The sequence below is a fragment of the Ambystoma mexicanum genome, chromosome 6p (assembly GCF_040938575.1).
Source record: "Ambystoma mexicanum isolate Mex_15411 chromosome 6p, UKY_AmexF1_1, whole genome shotgun sequence".
Lineage (NCBI taxonomy): Eukaryota > Metazoa > Chordata > Amphibia > Caudata > Ambystomatidae > Ambystoma > Ambystoma mexicanum.
The window spans coordinates 1,487,281,831-1,487,303,387 of record NC_090935.1 but is presented as its reverse complement, the minus strand read 5'-3'; the positions used below and the strand labels follow the sequence as shown (position 1 = coordinate 1,487,303,387).

Here is a 21,557-nt window from a genome sequence, read left to right as displayed (position 1 = left end):
GGGGGTGGTGGGAGACATGAGTTGGACATGAGTGGGGGCCTGGTGGAGGGTGCCCCTGGATGCTGGGGGGTGGGGGTGGTGGGAGACATGAGTGGGGGCCTGGTGGAGGGTGCCCCTGGATGCTGGGGGGTGGGGGTGCAGGGGGACATGTGTGGGGGCCTGGTGGAGAGTGCCCTGCACTGCTGGGGGGTGGGGGTGCAGGGGGACATGTGTGGGGGCCTGGTGAAGGGTGCCCCTGGATGCTGGGGGGTTGGGGTGGTGGGAGACATGAGTGAGGGCCTGGTGGAGGGGGCCCCTGGATGCTGGGGGGTGGGGGTGCAGGGGGACATGTGTGGGGGCCTGGTGGAGGGTGCCCTGCACTGCTGGGGGGTGGGGGTGGTGGGAGACATGTGTGGGGGCCTGGTGGAGGGTGCCCTGCACTGCTGGGGGGTGGGTCCAGGGGGACATGAGTGGGGGCCTGGTGGAGGGTGCCTTGAACTGCTGGGGGGTGGGGGTGATGGGAGACATGAGTGGGGGCCTGGTGGAGGCTGCCCCTGCACTGCTGGGGGTGGGGGTGATGGGAGACATGAGTGGGGGCCTGATGGAGGCTGCCCCTGCACTGCTGGGGGGTGGGGGTGGTGGGAGACATGTGTGGGGGCCTGGTGGAGGGTGCCCTGGACTGCTGGGGGGTGGGGGTGGTGGGAGACGTGTGGGGGCCTGGTGGAGGGTGCCCTGCACTGCTAGGGGGTGGGGATGGTGGGAGACATGTGTGGGGGCCTGGTGGAGGGTGCCCTGCACTGCTGGGGGTGGTGGGAGACATGTGTGGGGGCCTGGTGGAGGGTGCCCTGCACTGCTGGGGGGGGGTGGGAGACATGAGTTGGACATGAGTGGGGGCCTGGTGGAGGGTGCCCCTGGATTCTGGGGGGTGGGGGTGGTGGGAGACATGAGTGGGGGCCTGGTGGAGGGTGCCCCTGGATGCTGGGGGGTGGGGGTGCAGGGGGACATGTGTGGGGGCCTGGTGGAGGGTGCCCTGCACTGCTGGGGGGTGGGGGTGCAGGGGGATATGTGTGGGGGCCTGGTGAAGGGTGCCCCTGGATGCTGGGGGGTGGGGGTGGTGGGAGACATGAGTGAGGGCCTGGTGGAGGGGGCCCCTGGATGCTGGGGGGTGGGGGTGCAGGGGGACATGTGTGGGGGCCTGGTGGAGGATGCCCTGCACTGCTGGGGGGTGGGGGTGGTGGGAGACATGTGTGGGGGCCTGGTGGAGGGTGCCCTGCACTGCCGGGGGGTGGGGGTCCAGGGGGACATGAGTGGGGGCCTGGTGGAGGGTGCCTTGAACTGCTGGGGGGTGGGGGTGATGGGAGACATGAGTGGGGGCCTGGTGGAGGCTGCCCCTGCACTGCTGGGGGTGGGGGTGATGGGAGACATGAGTGGGGGCCTGGTGGAGGCTGCCCCTGCACTGCTGGGGGGTGGGGGTGGTGGGAGACATGTGTGGGGGCCTGGTGGAGGGTGCCCTGCACTGCTGGGGGGTGGGGGTGGTGGGAGACATGTGTGTGGGCCTGGTGGAGGGTGCCCTGCACTGCTGGGGGGTGGGAGGGGTGGGAGACATGAGTTGGACATGAGTGGGGACCTGGTGGAGGGTGCCCCTGGATGCTGGGGGGTGGGGGTGGTGGGAGACATGAGTGGGGGCCTGGTGGAGGCTGCCCCTGGATGCTGGGGGGTGGGGGTGCAGGGAGACATGAGTTGGACATGAGTGGGCGGCTGGTGGAGGGTGCCCCTGGATGCTGGGGGGTGGGGGTGGTGGGAGACATGAGTGGGGGCCTGGTGACGGCTGCCCCTGCACTGCTGGGGGGTGGGGGTGGTGGGGGACATGTGTGGGGGCCTGGTGGAGGGTGCCCTGCACTGCTGGGGGGTGGGGGTGGTGGGAGACATGTGTGGGGGCCTGGTGGAGGCTGCCCCTGCACTGCTGGCGGGTGGGGTGATGGGAGACATGAGTGGGGGCCTGGTGGCGGCTGCCCCTCACTGCTGGGGGGTGGGGGTGGTGGGAGACATGTGTGGGGGCCTGGTGGAGGGTGCCCTGCACTGCTGGGGGGTGGGGGTGGTGGGAGACATGTGTGGGGGCCTGGTGGAGGGTGCCCCTGCACTGCTGGGGGGTGGGGGTGATGGGAGATATGAGTGGGGGCCTGGTGGAGGGTGCCCCTGGATGCTGGGGGGTGGGGGTGCTGGGAGACATGTGTTGGTGATCAGTAGTGCAAGGTGACATGTGGGTTGGCTGGGGGGCATGGCCATGGTGGATGGGTTGCCTGTGGGACATGAACAGGGGTGCAGGGTAGTCCCCTGTGGTGTGGGCTGCCTGCAGGGGCCATGGAGGGTGTAGAGGGAACACCTGGGGGGACCCACACGGCCAAATCACGTGTAGCATTCCCCGGCACCACCGAAATACACGTACCCTGCTGAAATCGCGTGTGAATCTTCCCGCGCACCTCGGAATACACGTACCCAGGCCAATCGCGTGTGGAACTTCCCGCGCACCTGAAGTACACGTATCCAGGCCAATCGCGTGTGGAACTTCCCGCGCACCCCGAAGTACACGTACCCAGGCCAATCGCGTGTGGAACTTCCCGCGTACCCCGAAACACACGTACCCAGGCTAATCGCGTGTGGAACTTCCCGCGCACCCCAAAGTACACGTACCCAGGCCAATCGCGTGTGGAACTTCCCGCGCACCCCGAAGTACACGTACCCAGGCCAATCGCGTGTGGAACTTCCCGCGCACCCAGGAACACACGCACATGCTATTTTTCATACAGCGGGTGTCCGTGTTTGTCGGTACCCCTTTGCACCTCATTTGTCCTAGAGGGCCACTGTATGGACCATTCATCATGGCTGTATATGGGTGCTTTTTGTTAGCGCACATTTTGGCGCACATTTTTTTCAGGCGCAGGGACGCTACCGCCTGCTTTCTTGTGGCGTACTTGTTTGGCCCTGTGCGCGTCTTTGACCGTGCGCTGGTTTGCCCTATTCGATTCCATGAATACGGGTTGTAGGCGAGCGTGTGGGCATTCCGCGCACTTGCCTCCTGTACTTCCCCTGTGACGCCCATATTTTCACGCGTTGTTCCCCATTCCGAGTGTTACGCCCCGTGTTCTGCCTACTTTTGTGATGTGCGCCGCGCTATGTGTGATTTCGCAGTGGCCGTGGCGCACGCTCTTGGAGGACCTGTGCGCCGGCGTGCGCGGCACACTTTTTCAGCGCACATCCAATGTTTTTCTCGCGCACGGACTTCCATGAATCGATGTGCGCTGGTTTCCCTGCGATTTTCGCACTTGCACTGCGATTTTCACACTTTTACTGAGAATCGCACGTTTTGCCACCTCTGCGCGGGAATTTTCGGCGCACATTAATTCCATGAATCGACCCCTTTTTTTTAGCAGCAACAGGATTACTGCCACTATACAATATCGCTGAATTTCGAGTTTGCAGGTAAAGTGTGTCGGTTTAGTAAAGCCCCTTTATTATTCTTCATCGATAGGTGTGGGCAACCTTTGCAGGAAATACTGAATCACAGACCTGCTGAGCACTCGTGCATCTAATACAGGAACTGGACCAGTCTTCTGAGACCAAAGAACTATTGACCAAGTGCTGAGGACTATGTAAGCCAGCCTGGAGGTGGCGAGAGATTCAGCACATCTGCATCCTTTCAAACATAGCCGTATGTACTCAATCAGAGCCATGTGGCAGGAAGTACACCATCACCATTGTGAAACAGAACATTACAATTCAGTAACAATTGCAGGAATGGAAGGGGACCAACAATCTTATTATGGGCTAACGTGCTGACAAGCATTAAAAAGCACCAAGGGAGTCCGAGCCTGTCAGGGATCACAGCAACCAGAGATGCTAAGGTGAACCCCATTTCACCATGCCTCATTTAGAATCAATAGGCTTGCCTGCTCCTCGATCTTTCTTGCTACAAAGAAACAGAACATTTAAATATGTGACAGGATCAGTAACACCATCCTGTTAAGAGAGCATGGGGAACCCTCTCAGCCTGGGCTGGGGGACCTAAAAGGGAGGAAGCCAGAGCCCGTCTTAACCCAGAGGGAAGAGGTGAAAGTTGGGAGGGCCTCAGTCCCTCTCTCTTCCCTTTGTGCCTGTCAGAATGTGACAAATACCAACTTTGCATCCCCCCATGGCTGTTTCACGTGATTCTGGCTAGTTTTTTTCCCTCCTTATAAAGAAGTGCAAGGATCAGGATGTAGATCAGCTGCAGAACCAAACCACCACCGCAAGAAAGAAACCCGTAATAAAAAGATAAAGCAGACTGGTTCCTCCAGCAGCCTCCATGGAATAGACTTGAGCCAGCACATGGTGTAGTCGCTCTGTGAACAGGGTGCATAATAGCCGCATCAAGTCTTTGGGGCAGTTTGCGTGAAGAAGGATCACTGACGGGGTGTTCAAGGTGAGATTTTGTTTGGTGTGAGAAAGTGGTACTTGGTTCTGTATGTGCATGCCAGGAGAGTGAAGTTGGTAGGGGAGAGTAGAGAGTGAGCGAGAAGTTGACTGAGGGAGTGGAAGGAGAGTGACTGAGGATATGCGTGGAGTAGCGCAAGTGTAGAGAGGGAAGCTGTGTTTGGCTCCCTTCCTGATCCCTGGTGATTGTAGTTTCACTGGCTTGCTCTGGGAGCACTGAAAGACTCTCTATGCGCCATGTAGCTCATCTGTCTCTTTCTCCTTGTCAGTGTTTCTGGCGTAATTCAGGCTTTGGGCTTCAGCTCCTATTTACAGATTTCTCTTGTTTGGTGTTGGATGTTTTCTTGTTGACAATGAGGTTTTCTCTCCTGCTGCATCCGTAGCCCCAGGTGTATATTTTCTGAAAATAATACAAAGAAAATGGCAAGCATCTTTTTTAAGAGGTAAGACTGGAGATGAGGGTCTGAACATGCTGGCACTACGTGGGTGGGACAGTAACTTGGGCCCTCTCTGCTGAACCATCTGTCTCACTCTGACTCCCTCCCTGATAGGCCACTCACCCCCAGCTTAGTGGGGTTTCCATCCCCACTGAACAAGGCTAAATCACTGGTCTTGTCACACACCTCAACTCTTTCCCCCATGTAATCGTCCTTTTCCCCATCTCCCTGTGGACTATCTATCTTGGGGTAGCCTGACAGGAAATCTACATTGCCTTCTTTTGTGCCAGATTTTACTTTACCTTTACTTCAATTCATTTATATAGCGCAACCATAAACCCTTAGGTCCGAGGGCGCGGACGAGGCAATACTCATGGCACAAAAAACAGATAAGTCCAGATGAGATGGAGAGTCAAGAAATTGTCAGCCAAAGGACAGGACAGGCAGGCACCAGAGTCTGATTATTTAGCAAAACAACCAACTGACTAAGGTAGATGATAGGCGTCTCTTCCCCATCCTCTGTCTGCGATGATACAGTCCCCAAGATGACAGTCAGGGGGGCCTGTCTGTAAGAGGAACTGTTTGGAGAAGGCTGTCGTGCTCATTATAGGGCTTTTATACAAGGCTTTTCTGAGTTGATTGAAAGACTCTCTGGGCTAGACTATCACATTGTATGAAGTTTGGATGGTCCATTTTGAATTGGTCAGTTACGGGACTAGCTATTTCTGAGTACTTGGGAATGCTGCAGCAGTAGTTACCAATCAGGCCTAAAAGGCTCCTATGTCCTTCTGTGCAGCTCGTCGTTTTACAGAGCATATGGCTTCTACTTTTTCGTTTTGTGGTAACATTTTCCTGTTCCCCACCTAGAAGCCCCAATATTTCACTGCAGATCGGGCTAGATGACACTTATCAGGGTTTGCTGTTAGGTGTGCCTTTCACAGCTGCTTGCAGACAGTGGTGAAGTGCTATCGCTGTTCATTTCAGTAGATTATTATGTCATCTACGTAGGAATCAGCAAAGGCTTGACAGGAATCCAGGATTTGGTCCAACAATCATTGGAAGGTAGTCGGGCCACATTTAGCCTGAATGTAAGCACTGTGAATTGGTATAGGCCATCTGGGTGGAAAAGGCTGTTTGGGGGTTATCCACCTCAGCCAGGGGCACTCAGTGCTTAATTTTTAATAAAATAAGTGCCAGGGCCCAAATATTTTCTTGCATGCCACTGACACATTGGGACAGGCAGCTCCCAGGGGTTCTGTGTCATTTTTCCAATGGGAGTTTCTTCATTGACATTTTTACTGAAGGAATTCCATTGAAACAACTCTTCAAAATATGTTTTATTTTATTTGGGGGTGAATTTTGTCAGTAAAAATTCCAACGAAAAAACCCCTGTCAGCGAAACGACGCTATACCACTCCCAGCTTACTGACACCAGCCCTTCCTGCTGGTGCCATACAGTACCAACATAATTGGTGTTAAAGGTGCAAATACCACCGGTTCATTGAGGGTGATGGATGCATGGTCTGATTCACAGATACCAATCGACATAACATACGGTGTCTTGAAATAATTTAAATATTTAAGTGTTTCTTTACAACACATTATTGTTAATATTTTGCTCTGATCCAATCAGTGGCAAGCCGAACATTTTGAGCAATCTATCGGTAGAATAAAGGAGCCAACATGCTTTCCTTCCATGGTAAATTATTGGACAAATGCAGGCCAAACCATTACTGAACTGCTGAAAGTGCCTGTCAAACACTGCAGCAAGATCATCTTCCTTGGTTTGGCACTCATGCTAGGCACTCCTCTTTGATATTGGCCTTTTCACTGTCCTTGCCCCTGTGTAGTGGCTGCTGGCTGGTGACTGGCCTGCTGTTGTCAACCCACTTTGCTGGTGATTACAGTAGAGTATTTGCAGCAATATCAAGTAGGTTATTAGAGCAGTGTGTGGCCATAGCCAGCATCAGGGTCCAACATTGTCACCTTCTAACTCATTGTTATTCATGAAAATGGATCAATAGCCATGAGCTGCTAGCCTGGCATATCAGGTTTGTGAATAACAATGAGCAAGCCCAGGATGAGGAGACCCAGGTCAGTGCACATTGTTGTTGTTTTATTACTATGACTGACTGACAGTTAAAATAATAAAGTTGCCAAAAAAAACACAACATAATCAAACTAGGATTAGAAATATTTGCTGGGGGTCAGAAGTAAGTGCCTGGGCTGGGCCCTAGTAAGCCCCCCGCCCACAAAGTAAGCAGTGGAGGCACCTGCCAGTCTCCCTTGGGTAGATATAACATGGAGATGTTCTTTGCTGGCCCCAGCATCCAGGGTCAGACTGGATGAAAAAGCCATCCATGGGCCGTTTTTTTGGGGAAATACATTGTTTGTAACTTACTTTAGGTAACGGAAGTAACTTTCTTGCTGTCTGCGGCCCGAGCCAGCTCCCAGCATTGGATTGGATGGCAGCAGGCTGCATTCATCAAAGCAAGGTAAGACACACACGTTGTTAGCTTGCTTCGATGAATTTTATCGTGCATGATGCTGCAGTATTAGCATAGTAGATGAAGGGCCCGGGTCACCACCGTGATCGCTGGCCCAGTGGCCTCAGGCCTGGCTGGCATCCGATTCGCTGGGCCCGGCTATTACGTGGCTAGCGGCAGTCAGGCTGCGCTTGCGCTCCTGTGTGAAGAATTGTAACACCTCACCCACCCTGCCTGGGCTGAGCTGGGCCTGTGACCTCGCACAGAGTAGACTCTCCTCCATTTGCAAGTTGCATTCAACTTTGCAGGTGCAAGTAACAACAACAAATTGTTGCACTTGCAAAGTTGAAAGCAACTTTTTCTGAGTGCCCTGTGGCCGGGGAATGACACGAGCAGGAGAGGATAGAGAGGTCAGGTCAATTTCCGTGACATCTCTCTCCTCATTTCGAGGATATTGGCTGCTGGGCCTGGGCATTTTGGGCGCACACACTCACACACCTAGAGGCAGCAGTCTGCAGACTGCAGTGCACTGCAGTAGAGTGAGTGAGGCAGCGCAGCGACCGGACTGTCACCTAAGTTGATCTTGGGCCCCTTGTGTCGTGGCTCAGCTCAGCCGCCCTCAGCAGCAGCAGGCAATGCATCAGCGGAGGTCGGAGGCGAGGAGCCGTTGTGTCATCGAGTGACAGACTCGCCAGTCGCCACCGTTTTGGCTTGTTGTTGGCTGGCTCCTCATTTGGACAGGTAAGCAGTGAACTCTGTCCCTTTCGTGTTATTTGCTTGTTCGTTCTTTCTTTGTGCATTTCTTTTTAGTTGTGTGCATGCTTTTCTCTCTTGACGTCTTCTTGTTATCTAGGTTTTCCTTCGTCATTGCCTGATTCCGACCCCCTTTCATGTTTATTGCCATGCATTTGTCGAAACCCTCATTGCTTATTTCTTACGTCATGTTTGCCTCTTTCATTTCGCATTTGTTTCTTTCGCCCCTTTTCTTTCCTTTTTATAACTGTCTTTGCTCATTTTCCCATACTTGCCAACCCTACCGATTTAGGCGGTAGGATACCGCTTTTTAAGCAGTCCTACCGCCTACCGACTTTCGTGGCTGAAAGACGGCTTTTTCAGCCTCTGCCTGAGGCCCCAGAGCACTGGGGGCGTAACGGCCCATTTCAGATTTTGATTGATGACAGAGGCGCTGGCGTGGGCCAACGCCTCTGTCATCAATCAAAATCTGAGATGGGCCGTCACGTGACTCCGGCTCTGCCCTGCTGCGCACCAAGCAAGGCTGTGTCTGCAGTGGCAGTGCCTGCAGCGTCAGTGCCATCCTTTGGGCACTGCAGTTCTGGTCACGGTGCCTAACTTGTCTTTCACGGGTAAGTAAGTTCTTGTCACACGTCCTCTCTGCTGCAGAAATCGTGTCCCCGATCCCCTGTGAAGAGTTGTCCTCCTCCTCTCCCCAGTATCATAACCACTTCCCCTGCTTTCATGTCTACCTTAAACTCCATCGTATCCCTGGAAAGGGGCCCTGTTCGAACCCAGCACACTGCCACTCTTTCGCCATCATCTGTTCAGCGCTACTTAGTACTAGTGCCCGTTGCGAAGAACCCTTAATAGGGTGCCCCACTTGCCTGCACACTCTTTCTGACCCAAGCACTCCTCCTCCTGTTCAATAAATACATTCGAAGTCGAGGCCTTTCTGCAGACGCCTTGTTTACTTCCCAGCTTGCCTAGTTTAGTTATGCAAATAGAAAACCGCCCAGATTCATTGTGAAAGCATTTGTCTCTCAGAGCCGGCAATGAAGGGATTTGCCTGGCTGCGCTGGCAAAGCACTACACAAAAGAAAGGGGGGCGTCCAAACTGGAATGTGTTTTTAATGGGCCTGCGCTCATTAGCAGGGGCACGCCAGGCATGGTGGGATGGGGGAGGGAGCGGGGATGCAAGGAGTTTAAGGCAGGGCAGTGGGAGGAGGGGGTAGGCCGCGGGTCCCAAGGAAATTACTACATGGTTCATACTGCAAGCCCACGTGTTTGTGTTGCCTGAGATGAGCTTCTAGAGGTTTTTTTTTTTGTTTCCACACTTCCCCTGGCTTGGTGGGTTTGCCTCAGTGTCCCAAATGTCAGTGTAAAAATGGCCAGCAACCGTGGCCGTGTGGAGGATTCTGCATGGAATATATTAAGACACCACTGTCTTAATACATCTGGGAAGAATCCTCCACACGGTTGCTGGCCATTTTTTTTAACAGAGCCGTAAGTGGGAGGAGGAGGTTCAAGAAGAATGCGAAAAGGTTTAGAGTGCAGCATCGGAAGGCAACATGAATGTCCCGGCCTTTGAAATGATTCACGCATGATTGTTGATGTGCTGCAAGTCTTAAACCAGCTTGGAGATTAACTAAGAACAAAATTGAGGGAAACAACAAAATACGTGTAATTGGCACTTGATAAGCAGAATGTTTGAGCTGGTTTAATCATGTATTGTGTTTCATTTACCTACGTTTTCTGCCAAGTATGCAGCTTTCAGCTTCAGAAACCAAATGCAAACAGGGGATGTAAATCGTTTTTTAATAAATAATCTACATTAAGTGGCCAGAACGGGTGGCAACAAATGCCAAAACCTAAACAAATAAATAAATAAGTGGAGTCTGGTTGGCAATAATAGATGTTTTCGTAGCCACCGCCTGTTTCAGAAGAGAGGGAGACATGTGGCATTAGAACGTGCCACATGTATATACATTTCTCCGGAGCCTTGCAGACACAATCGGTGTGGTCGTGGTAAGGGAGTCTGGAAAATAGCGGCGTAGAAGAGACAGGCTGACAGGCGTACATTCACGCTCACCCAAACAACGCATCATCCCAGCACTGAAAGAGCTGAGCTCGTACTGTGGGGTTGGTTGCCGAGCCAGTGATATGTTAGGGTTTTTCCCTGTTCCCATTGTGCGATGCTCCCTAGTGCGTCTCACGTGCAGGAATACCTACTGGCTGCCCCCATGCTCACGTTGCAGAGTCCGCCGCCAACCCCCCCCCCCAGGGTCGGCGCAGGCATGATGCTCTTGTGCATCGGTCTTCACCCTGGCACACGCCAGACCCAAAATGATATAAATTAGTTGTAAGTGTGTAGAGGTCTGTCAGAGTTTTATGATGTTTGAGCAAAGCAACAGGCCCAATATTACACTCAGGCAATTGCAAGCAGCGGAAGGCACCAAGTTGGCCCTAAAAACTTGACTTCTGGCCTTAAAGTAAGGTGGGTAGCAAAATGGCAATTTTCTTGGGGCAGCATACATCTTTGTGCCAGTCCGACAAAGCAACATTCTCAAAAGTACGGCAAAGCAACATTCTCAAAAGTACAAAAAAACTGATTGCATAAAAAGCTGCTCACACCTTGCATTTCAGATCTTTAAATATAAAAGGCTCAGCTTGTGTCCCTATTTCTTTTAAGGGAGCAAGGCAAACTACACCTCTAAAGGCAGCGGCCCTACTAGGGATTGTGTCGAACAGTTCTGCTTTGGCCCAATCTATTCAATGTGTGTGACCGTGCAATTAGGGCTGTACTGCCCCTTTTGAGGAGGGACCACGCCTGATTTGAACATGACCTTTCACTTTCTGTAATGGCATGGCAGTCTGAAAAATGATGGTCTGGAGGGTTGCCCAAAGCAACACCAGAGATTATGCCTCATTGAAAACCATTCAGTCATCTGTTCAGTTTTGCACTGGTCCGAGAGGAAACCTGCCCGATTTCAGGCAATAGCATAGCATTTTTGGGCATGGATGAACAGTGAACACCTGCCTATGTAGACCTATCCTGTGTTCTTCTCCGAATACATATTTGAGCCGAGAGATATGACAAATTAAAATCTGGACACATCTTTAATCAGGCGTGAGTAAACATGTGCCCATTATGGAAGAATGTTGCGCTCTGAGCTGAATAAATCTTTGATTGGGTCTGAGCAAAACGACACCCTCGCCCCCAACCTCACCCCTTTCGATCCTTTTTGGTAAGATAGCTCAGCGGGTTGAGCGCTGATGCGATCTGAGCGTGATCTGCAGGTCGCAGGTTCGAATCCCTTTCAAGGCCAACTCAGCCTTTCATCCTTCCGAGGTCGATAAATGAGTACCAATTTCGGTTGGGTGATATTGTATGTAAATATGTGCTCTGTAAAGCGCTTTGGATTAAGGTGCTAAATAAATAACACACCATTATCATTATCATTACTCTAAACCTTGCTTGCCTCTCGAGAAAGGCTAATATTGCATCTTTCTGGAAATTGACAAATTGTACTGGGGGACAACACCACCCTCCCTTCCCGGGTGGGGGAAGGCGAATTGTCAGTGGTGTGGGTGCGATTGAGGGGGCTGAACTAGGTGTCACATAATGTTCATAGCCTGAATATAGGATGCTGGCTGCTTTGCTTAAAAACAGCGTATTTTGACAACTAAAACATGACCAATTCATCAAATTGTGCATTCCTTCTGAGCCTGCTCATTTCATGTCAGAACAGTCACCATGACAGTAAAATGTTTGCAAAGCATGAGGCATGGAACTCACACATCTCATTGCTCGTGGTTCAGTCAGCAAGGGCTTGGTCAGTGCTATGTACTAACCTCATTGGGTATCAGGTAATATTGTCGCCACCAAAAATATAGCCGTACATATGGTCGCCGTTTGTGTTTGTTTTTTGTGAGAAATAAAAATCTGGCTAGTTAATAGCCTGGTGTTAACTCCATACAAGAATATAATTTAAATAGTTAATATCTGGACATCACACGTGCCATTGGTTGCATTTGAATGCTTCAGCGGCACTTAGTTAACCTGAGTGAAAAGTGATACAGAGTTTGTTAGAATACCTAAGGTTGAGGGATAAAGTCAACTATTTTAGACCATGAAACCAGAGAAATCTGAATAAGCCTTGAACTGCCTTCAAGGGGCACACAGAGAACTGTGTCCCTACAAAGGCCTGCACTCAATTCATGTCTGCTCTTGTGAGAGTACTCAGTATATATAATGTAAAAATATAATTACGTCTGTGTCCTTCCTCATCACAGTACTTCTTGAAGGTGGTCTGCCTGACCTTTAACAGAACCCTGTCACAATTTATTTTCACAATTCCCTCTCCCCCTACCTCCTGCGCTGTGAGGGGCTATAACTATGAAAACGCGGGTAAGGGTCCTATTGAAAGGCAGATCACTTTCAATAAGTACTCTGACAAGGAAGAGTTGGGCTATGAGTAGAAGATTAACCATTCATAATCAGAGCATTAGAGCAGGATTTGCAATAAAAGACTGGAGTGCTAGACATTACAAAGGAATTCTGGGCAAACTCTTGCATAACTTGGCATTTGTACTTTGCTAAATGGTTTCAAGATATATACTTTTAACCCAGCTTACCCAGGCCTGTCAAAGGCCTTTGTGCGACAACAGTCAAGACCTTTCACAGGCCCCCGGTCGTATATCTGTAACGTGTGATATCTGACTGACTGTCTAAGAAACTGAGTTATATGTTACGTTAGACTCTAATGGAACTTTCACAGGGCAGTCCCAGTGCTAAATTGTCAGTGTGTGATGTCTCTACTTTCCCGCTGTTGTTGCTGCGTAAGCTCACCACATCTCCTTAGCCGGTGTTTTTTTCCAGTTTAAGGCACAGTAGGTTCTTTCATGGTTTCGCTGTCTCGCTAACTTGTGAGAAGTAAATGTAAAATCTTCTGTCTTGCACTTTATTTTGAATCCCAATAGAAGCTTTCATGATGTTGCACCTCTTAAGATCCTTTGTCTTCGTACCCATTATTAAAAAAGTATTATTGTAGCTTTTATATCCCTTAGAACTGGACTAAGGAGCCCTGCATGCAAGCAGATTGTGACAGAGGGAGAAACCAGGCAAGATAGTTCAGAAATTATTATTGACCATGTCAAAGCCAGCTCGGTGGGACAATGTATACAAGACATCATGGGAAGAGACATATCCATTTCTAAAGCCTTCAAGGCTGGGCACAAAGGAGGCCCTCTGCACAATATGTAGGTGTGATTTCTCCATAAGACACGGTGGCATGGCAGATTTGAAGAAACATATTGCCACTTCAAAACACAAGTCACGTGCCTCTGCAGTTAGTGGAACAAGTAGTATAATAGCTTCTATGCAAACATCATCACAACTCTCTCACAAAGTCATAAAAGCAGAAGTTCTTTTTCAAGGGCTAATTGTCAAGCGTAATTTGCCAATTAGTGTAAATGATGAATTTTCCAAGATGGCTGCTGTCATGTTTCCAGATAGCAAAATTGCTCAGTCATACTCATGTGGCCGAACCAAAGGAAGCCATATCAACAATGCAATTGCTGCTGATGCCATGCAAGATTTAAAGGGGTTCCTTGCTGTCAATAAAAAGTGGTATTCTCTTGCAACCGATGGAAGTTCAGATGAGGAGGATACATTTTTTCCAGTGGTTATAAGTCATGAAGACCAAACATTTGGGCTAGTTGTACATTCTTTTCTGGACATGCCAACAGTTAATGAAGCGACAGGTGAAAATATTTACATTGCTGTAAAAAGATAATTGGAAGAGAAAAATCTTAGTCTTGCACAGTGTGCCTCATTGTCTTGTGACAATGCTTCTGTTATGACTGGAAAGGCAAGGGAGTTCTTGGGCATCTGAAAAAAGATAGGGCAGCTATGTATATGATGGGGTGCCCATGCCACCTTTCTCATCTATCTGCAAAAAATGGATCAAAGGCTCTCATTCGCTTCAATCCAGAAGAATTTGCTATTGACTTATTTTACCACTTTGAAAAAAGTGCAAAAAGAAAATCTAAAATGAGGGAATCCCTACTTTTTTGTGATCAGGAAATTCGTAAGGTGCTCAAACATGTAAGTACAAGATGGCTGAGCCTCAGTAAATGTCTTGAAATAGCTTTAAAATTGTGGGATAGTTTGAAATCTTACTTTCTTACAAACTACGAGGATGATGAGCCAAGTGAGGAGCCAACAAGAAAACAGCAAAAAAATCTAAAAGGTGGAGACAGAGAACAACGACTAGTGAAAGTTTTCAAAGACCCTATACTGAAGTGCTATGTTCTATTTCTCCATACTATCATGCCCAATTTTGATAAGTTTAATGTCCTACTCCAGACAGAGGCTCCTATGATACGACCAGTCACAGATCAAACTATATGAGTCAATTCTGTCATGCTTGGTAAAGCCAGAGATCATTGAGCAGCATAAGGATGACATTTTAGAAGTTGCTTTTAATGACCCGCGCAATCATCAAAGTGATTCTGATTTGTTCATTGGCTATGGGGCACGACAGGCGATAAGACATTCTGATATCGAGGGGACACCTAGAGTTGGAGCATTTAGGAAACAAGTGAGAGAATTTTATATTAAGGTGCTAACATACATCAAAACTAAGTTTCCCCTCTATGATCCAGTGGTAAGGAGTGCCACATTTTTGTCTCCAAACATGCGGATGACCTCGTCATTTACAAGTATTGAGGAGTTGTGTAATGTTTTCCCTGATGTTGTTCCTGAAGAACATATGCAGCAACTTTCTCGAGAATTCTTAGACTATCAGTCTACTACACTTCTGCCAAACTGGCAAGATGGAATTACAAGAATTGATCAGTTCTGGGAAGATCTTTCCAAATTGATGGATCCTGCAGATAACTCTCTTCGCTTCAAGGTGCTGTGTGTTCTGTCAAAGTACATTCTGTTAATACCTCACAGCAATGCATTCTGTGAAACTCTGTTCAATATGGTACGGAAAGTGACAACTGATATGAGGAGTCAGCTGGGACGGAGTCAAGAAGGCCATGTTTCTGACAGTGTGTATGCAGCCCATACAGGTATTAGGAATACACTCGGTGGCATTTTATCAGCAAAGGTCAATGTGTTCAGCAATACTGACCCTCACAAGTGGAAACCATCTGACAAGTTAATCAAGAAAGCAAAATCGTCTGCATACCAAACATTATTGGCTAGGAGGGAGAGCAGTGGCCCTACAGCAAGCACAAGTTCAGGACCATCCGTCTAATTGTTAGAGAGACATTCAAGAAAAGAGTCCCAAAAGGAGAAGCAATATGTCACACATTATAAGAAAGTAAATAGTGTACTAAATATGCTAGAACAAACAGGTTTCAACATGTTTACAATTCCCACTTTGTACAGTCAGTATGTGCTCTGCTCTAATACACAATAAGTATTATATGTTGTTTTATCTTATTTCGGGCCTAATTCTCTGATGCTTATTTATTTAACTATAAAGTTAGGTTTTCCAACACCACTTCTACTCATCTTTTGTTAAAAATGTCGGCTTTGTTAGGCCTCTGCAAAAGATAATCTCATTGAACCCATGGTACAGTTTGTTGTTTATAAAGTTATTGAATTTAGCTACTGAGTGAGAATATTATACTTTATTTATTTTACTTAACAGAGCTGTTGTTCGTTTTAAGAAAAACTATTAAAATGTTTTATTCCTAAAGAAATGGTACGAGTCCTAATCTAATAAAGTGTTGACAAGGTTTCATTAACTTCTAAAAATCCCAAATTAATGGAGACTGTATACATCATTGTTATGGGTGTGTTTGAAGGGGAAAACCTGTGTTAATGAGGAAGAAGCTGGTCAGAGTGTGCACAGCTCACTTATTTGGTACATTATTTTCAAATGACGGGTCAGAGGATCTGGATAGGCCACACCAGGCAGTCGTTTCCTGTGAGCTCTTCAAAGCCATGTCACTTGAGGTCATTTTCTGTGTGGTCACAAGGTCAAAGTTCACATCACATTTCCTGTGATGTCATGTTCTATCATTTCATTGGGTCAAATTGATGTGACATCATTTCCTGTGATGTCATCATTATGCTAATTACTATTTTTGAACCTTTAAGATTCCTACAGATATTTGGTCACAGAATGTTGGCATGTATGTTTTCCCTATTTTTTTATCTCGTATGTCGGCTCCTTTATTCCAGCTCCATTTTATTTGCCATTCAGGCTTGGTTAACTGCCTCATTGGCAATTGTCGTAGACGTTGTTCGCTTTCACTTGCCCGCCTCACATAACCACGGTGTAGCAGGAGTCCCATAGTCCCCAGGCCCACAGTTGCAAAGGGTGATTCACTCCTTTGTGACAGACTGTTGGAATGGTAAACGTGGGGGAGTGTTGATAAAACATAATGCAATCGTGCAATTTAAAGAATATTGATTCAGCAACAATGGTCAAAACTACTAGCCGCATAATGAAGTAACTCATCAAACTTGCCCACATTGGCTAAAAGTGGCCCACTCTAGCATTTTGCGCGTGGTTCAGGTATTATTGCTATTGGCCAGTCTGAGCCTGGTGAGTGATGTAGTACTGGCAGTCGCAATCATCGGTCGGTGCGTGGCAGCATGTGCATATTTAGTTTTGCTGCACACCAGCAGCCATTTTTTTCAGTTGTGGTGGTCAGGCACAAGTTGTGGGAATTGTTCTTTGCTTCTTTGTTCTTTCTTTGTGCATATCTTTTTAGTTGTGTTCGTGGCTAAACCCTGGCTCGGACTACAAACTACTGTATTTTCATGATACGGTTTCAGATCTCTCATGTTCAACCCAAAACAGCATCAAAATGAAACAATGAATTTCTGTGGCTCCGAGGTATAAGCCTGGGCAGGGTAGTGTGAGTAGGGTTTTAATTTGTACTGTTTTGGACCTTGTGTGTGTTAGAAACATTCTTCTTTTGGACTGAGTATTTGCACTGTAACGTTGCTATTCCCAATGTTCTGTCACATGTTAGTTTTTCATGTATAGGTATGTATGTTGCAACAAGATTAAAACAAGCATTGGCAATGCCAACATTTTTGGCTTCTGTGTAGGCATGGGAAATGCATTTGTCAGGCACTGCCGTACTGGTATTAACTGGCCAACAATGATAGCAGATGCAAATGGTGCAAGTACCTGGGCATCTAATAGGAGTGCCTGACAAATGTCTAACAGGACTTTAGTGAGGGAAACGCAATATACTTATAAATCGAAACCAGAAGTGTGGGGTCACAAACAAAGTACCTGTGCGCTATTTATCACTACTAAATCTGTAAAGCACAATATCAGTGAAAAGGGTGTGAGCAGCAATCCAGTACCCACCAACCAATCCACACAGGCTGGCACTAAATTAACAGTTATATGCTGAAAGGGGTAGGATTGTGCTTGACACCATTATAGTACAAAATCCAACAATCAAGGTATCTTGATTGTTGGTTTCTGTACTATAATGGTGTCAAGCGCAATCCTACCCTTTCAACATATAACTACTTATAAATCGAGTGGCTGAAGCCAGACCTGGTAAAGCCATTTTTATTACATCAGTAGCACGTTTACAGCGCCAATGAAATCTTGACCTCTCAGAAGACTACTTTTGAGCAAACAGTTTGATGCTAAAGCTTGATAAGGCTAGTTGAAAGAGATCCCAGCAGTATGTGTTTTGGACGTGGAGTGGCAGGAAGTAGTTGGAAATGGTCATAAGGATTAGCATGGCCTTGGGCAGTCAATAGGTGGGTAAATTACCAAACAACACCTGCAAGCTTTGTGTCCCTTCTCATATGCCAGTTCTCCCTAGATAGCTGGAAGCGTGCACAGTGGTCAAAACCTTAACCTAACTTCCCCAACCTATCCATAATCTCTCCCTAAACCTAATTCCTGTTTCTCTACTTCCCCCCATTCCTATCCAACCATTAACACCCTAACCCTCCTTCCCCGCTGTGGTTGAAGAGCATTGTATAAGCATCGACTTGCAGCAGGTCCCAAAACCGCAGTGGGGATGGTTGGTTCATGCCACTCCTGCGCCTCGGAGCTGTGGACCCTGTCACAGAACTGAATGCAAAGTTGAGTTATTATATGAGTTGTGTTGTAGTGTAATATATGAGCATAAATACAACTGGCAAGGTACTTTCCGGTGTCATCATTTGGCTGTACTGCTTATTAAATGCAACTCTATTTTCATTACTGGTGGCAACGAGTAGACATGCCTTGAGTCTGGTTCTGCAAAATAAGTATTTAGCCATGTCATGATGTTGTTTTTTAAAAAAAGAACAAAAGGAATGTTATCACTTTCTGAAGCGTTTTACACAAAACATAACATGCAACAGATGCATGAACCCTCCATAAGTAGCATTTTCTGTAAAGTCGTGAATTGACGTGATTCACGGATGATGGTTTGAGGGCCATTTTTTTTGAGGCGAGGGATGGGTCACTTTATTTGGGTGTGCAGGCCTATTTTTTGTCCCAGTCCGACCCTGCCAGCCTCTTGACTAGTTTGTTAATTAGGGGAATATGGTAGGCGTTGAACTCCAAAACTACATTCAGGCATCAGAAGTCGATAAAAAACCGTGAACTTTGACCTAGCTTGGGGACAGTACTAAGGGCGGAGAACATTTACTGTGTGATTTTGCCTAAATCCAACATTTTCCTCAGTTTCTCAAAGATAATCTGCTTCTGAGTTTCTGATAGTCTGTATGTTGGACTCATCCTGATTTTGTAAAGGACACGTCAGCATGCCCAACAAGCTTTCGCGTGGACTCTTGATGCTCTTGGATGCTTAGTCCTTGTGATATGGCCGCTCAACGTACTTCTGAAAAGAATAAAAAGGCACTGGCAATCATCTATATTAGGAGGCAAGGCTGGAGATAAGGCTCTGCAAGCAAACATGCTGGCACTAAGGAGTGGGGGCAGGAACTGGAGCTCTCCCTGGAAAGCCATCCACCCCCAGCTGATAGGGGTACCCATTTTCTATGGACAAGCATTTTTCACTGGCCTTGTCACACATAGCAGGCTCTAGCAGGAACGTTTGACGCACGTGACCAGAGTCTGTGAAGATGACCTCACAGCTAATCCAGCAACGTTTTACTTGGCCATCTACTGCGTTAAATACTGTGGCTTTCAAGTGGGAAATAGACAGGTCCTACCTCAAGCCAATAAAGTGGAAGCTTTTCAAAAGATCCCAAAACCCACCACCAAAAGGGACCTTGGAGCATTTCTGGGCCTAGTCGGGTATTATCAGTGGTTCATGACCAACTTCTCCAACCTGGGAGCCCCGCTAACAGACAAGCTAACTAAGGCCCAACCCAACCAAGTACAATGGGACCACCAAGTTTAACTGGCCTTTCAAAAACGCAAGATCGTCCTCTACAAAAACTCAGTCCTCGTCATGCCAGATTTTTCAAAAGAATTCCTGCTACAGACAGATGCATCATCGGTGGGATTGGGACCATCCTATTCCAGCTACATGAACACAAAGTAAAACCTATTCTCTTTATTAGCAGGAAACTCTACTCTTCCCCAAAAAAAAGGAATTACCTGGTGGTAGAACGGAAATGTGTTACTGTTAAACGGGCCATACATAGCCTATGGCACTACCTCACAGGCAGAACATTGCGGGCTACTTCTGGAGCCTTTAGCGAGCAGTATGACCATGGATAGATATACCCACTCCTAAGATTCTGATGCTAGATTCTGATGCTAGACTTAATGGTTAATGAACTTGAAAAGATCAGTTGGCCCATGATTGGTGCTTCCCCTGTAGAAAGATCAGGGTAGTCCAATTGGAGACAATATTATGTGATATTCAAGGTTGTCTCTACCTCTTCCTGAAGGGCATGCCAATACTGAGATGCATGGATAATATTGTCAACAAGGCCTAGACCAACTGCTGGGGGGCAAGTAAATGTGAACACTGGAACCCTTGGCAGTACAGACTTTTTCTTCTGGTAGATAGGAATCTTCTCTCTGCAAGCAGTTCACATATCTTCTTTGAATGTGAAAGTGGACAAGCTCAGTAGGGCATTCCTATCTTTCCTGATGCTTTGGCTATCACAGTCTGCAGTTCACTAAATATGAGGGGACAGTGGCCAGGACATCCAGTGAAGGATTTAAAGTGCCAGCAGCAGTAGGGCCCATGTGGTGATCCTCTCCTCAAGGCCCCTGGTGCTTTCGGGGTCCAAGGTATCCTCCACATACCCCACCTTGGCCCCACATCATGTAACCGTTAGTAGTGCCTGCCCCACTGCATCACCCCCACAAACACATTTAAGGCCAGGTGAGGGATTTCATCACACCCAACCGATAAGCCAGTTGTCCTACTTGGACCATATTCTTGAAGCATTGTCCAGACCAATGGCTAGGATTAGCTAGTCATCAGGGTATACATAAATATGAATATCATTCAGATGTCAAACTTCCAGACGTGCTGGCCCTCTAGCTTAGTATAAGTATTAGTATAAGTTCTGATGGCTGTTTTCATGCTAACATTCAAGGCAAGGCGCCAAATTCCTGGTTGGGTAGTATTTATTTGGGAAATACTGCCATACTTATTTCCTATTCTCTGGGTGGGGTATCTCTGGGTTATGTGGATTAGGGGATGTGTGTATGTTTGTGTAGTCTATGGATATTTTGCATGCATTAGCGTGGGTATGGTGGCGAGCGAGGTAAGGGGGGGATAATGCCTAAATTGCATGAGGCAATCCTATTACTGAGACTATTATCCCTTGTCACCTTACAGACAAGGCACATTCCCTTCTTGGGATGTTGAGACCATGATGCGTTGCTAGGTGGGGGTTGAGGGGGCTATAGGCCCTGGCCTTTTGGTTGTAGCCCTGGATAGAAGCTCAGGGGATACATCCAAAAGGCTAGCTAGCCCCCCAGTCCAGACAGTCCTGACATTAGCGTAGCCCCGGATCTTTTCCAGACCTAGAAACACCCGGGGATGGTATGTGTGTGTATTCAGAAGGTCCTGTTTTGCCTTCAACCTCTACTGATCAAAGTGGTGCAAAGGACCAAGGGTGATGGTTTGCTGGACATATGAGGCATGTTCTCTTTTAATCTTTAAAATGGTCTCTCTGAGGTAAAGGATATCCCATTAGTGTGGAGAAGAGCCGATTAATGGGATTACCTCATGTAATATAGGCCTTACGGGATGTCTGAGGGCCCATAAAAGCATCATAGTCTCATTATTCTTTTTCAGTCCCGCATTCAAGCAACATACCTAGGGCCATTATTGCAGCTGTGCTTTTATTTTTAGAAACGGTATACAGTGTAATGAAAATAATATTTCTTTGGTTATTGTAAGACATCAGATTATCATATTAACACTTTACAACACTAATAACTAAATAAAATTGCCATTTGTCCACTGTTTGAATACTGTGCATTAATTCATTTGCATGCCCACATCTAGAAAACATTGCTACTAT

The 21,557-nt window shown here is 47.7% G+C and overlaps 1 protein-coding gene across 3 annotated transcripts in view; it reads right to left on the bottom strand.

Annotated features, from left to right (window-relative positions):
- The window catches only part of LOC138510563 (uncharacterized), a 1,136,503-nt gene that overhangs the window by 425,313 nt on the left and 689,633 nt on the right, over positions 1 to 21,557 (bottom strand). The window lies entirely within an intron of this gene.